General features: G+C 37.7%; 1 long non-coding RNA gene across 1 annotated transcript in view; it reads right to left on the reverse strand.

Annotated features, from left to right (window-relative positions):
• The window catches only part of LOC108166211 (uncharacterized), an 18,660-nt gene that overhangs the window by 10,408 nt on the left and 6,197 nt on the right, over positions 1-2,055 (reverse strand). The window lies entirely within an intron of this gene.

Raw genomic sequence — 2,055 nt, forward strand, 5'->3', positions numbered from 1 at the left:
CTGAACTGCAACTTAAATTATTAGATGTAGAGACTAAAAACCTTTATTTAAAGATGTTCTATATTTATTATTTATTAATATACTTATTCAAAATGTGCATTTGTACTGTCCTACTGTTTGTGGTTGTGCAGAAAGCTGATAAAAATGTGAAGAATGTTAATTTCCATCCAACATTTAAGATTTGTGTGAAATTATTAGACTTTATCTTCATTTTTTTGTTGTTGATAGTGGAGAACAAAGCTGTTATAAATGTCGTTTAGTTGTAACATCCCCCTCTTTTTCCTATAGATAAGGATTTTTGCGCCACCTTGAACATCTTAACTTCAGCTCTATAAGCATTTATCTGTTGTGATGTGATTCCTCGAATTACTATCTGTGCTGACAAGTAATTGAATCATTACTTATAAAGTGGCCGTCTGGAGTATTGGGACAGGAAATGCTTAAACACTCCAAAATGGATAAAACACTCAGATGTTGCACAAGCCCAGGATTTCCCTTAGTGAATTATAAGCCTGGCGGGCCACCAGGCTTTACTTGTGCCCCCACCAGGCATTGCTTAATTATTTCAGTTTTTTTAAATGTTTGCTTTTTTAGAGACTTTATAGTCAGTATTCAAGCTTTAATCTTCCAATAACACATAATTATCAATTGATATTCTCAAATTTCCTGTCAACTTTAAAAAAAATTTAACTCAAAAACACAGCAGGCTGCTGAATGAATGACTGCCCTAGTGCTTCAACCACCGGGTTTGGAACGTTTTCTGGGGGAAACCCTGATAAGCCAGCTTTATTGGAATCTCATATCACTTGCTAAAGATTAAGACTAGTGCACAATTTTGTGCCTGACGTCCTGAAGTGGATCAATTTAGAGACCCACTTGTGTTTGAGAAAAGAAAACTGTACTCAAATATGCACGTCCACGACATGTCGCTGAAGTGTCTGGTAACATGCCGCAGTTATGAATAATAACCAGGAGATGCGGACGTGAACATTTGTACGCATGTGGTCAGACTGTGTGGTAGCATAGCAACCAACACACCAATTCCTTTTCTTCTCTGTCTGCAGGAAACATACGAGGAAGCTTTGTTCGTGATCCAAACCAGCTCCACAACATGATGACAGTCATACATCAGTTCATACGTGACACATGTTGGCTGGAGCTGCGTGCTCCCTTCCTCTCCAAGAGCATCAGTGACATACTAGTCCAGGGAGTAAATTTGCCCTCTTTGTTTTGTTTTGAGGGGCTTTAATTTTGCTGCTGTTGGAAAAATTACCCATAATTGCAGCCTGCAAACGCTTATCCCCCTCTTTCTCCTCTCCAACTACTCTCTAGTGTACACTAGCAGCACACACACACTCACAAACACAGAGAGTAAAATGGTTGCTGCTGAAGGGTAAAGCCACATTTTCTCACCGTCACACTTGGACACGTTGCAACACAGACACACGCACATGTTTGCATACAGACGCACACTCTCTCTTCACATGTCCACCCTGAGGTTGATAATGAGACTGGGGCAACATGATTTATGTTTCCTCGTGCAATCTAATTGATTTGATTAATCACATTCTTTCCTGGCTAATTAAATTACCGCAAGAGATTACAGAATATTTAGCCACAAACACGCCCAACAGCCGCGCTGTTTGTTTTAAACTGAGTTGCATTATGTATTTCTGAAAAGCTCCAATCAGTGAATTTCACTGCCACTAAATCATTACGATGTGCATTACAAAATGTAATCACAAGATTTCTGCAAAAACATTTGTCCTAGAAGAACTATAGTCCGTATGTCTGGATTATAAAATTTCACAATTTTCTCATTTGAAATACACAATGTGCATTTTTGTAGTGTTGCATATTTAATTGTTTTTTTTATCTGACACATGTAAACAAGAATTTTTCCGTTTTTAGATTTATGATCGAGTGTAACATTTTTTGTTTTTGACGTCATGATCTGGTGTAAATATGAGATTTAATTTGGTTTTCAATCCCCCTAAACGTCTGAAATCTGGGTGAACTTGGTGGTCTAAGATGGATTTCACTCAAAATAATGTT

The sequence above is a fragment of the Poecilia reticulata genome, linkage group LG4 (assembly GCF_000633615.1).
Source record: "Poecilia reticulata strain Guanapo linkage group LG4, Guppy_female_1.0+MT, whole genome shotgun sequence".
Lineage (NCBI taxonomy): Eukaryota > Metazoa > Chordata > Actinopteri > Cyprinodontiformes > Poeciliidae > Poecilia > Poecilia reticulata.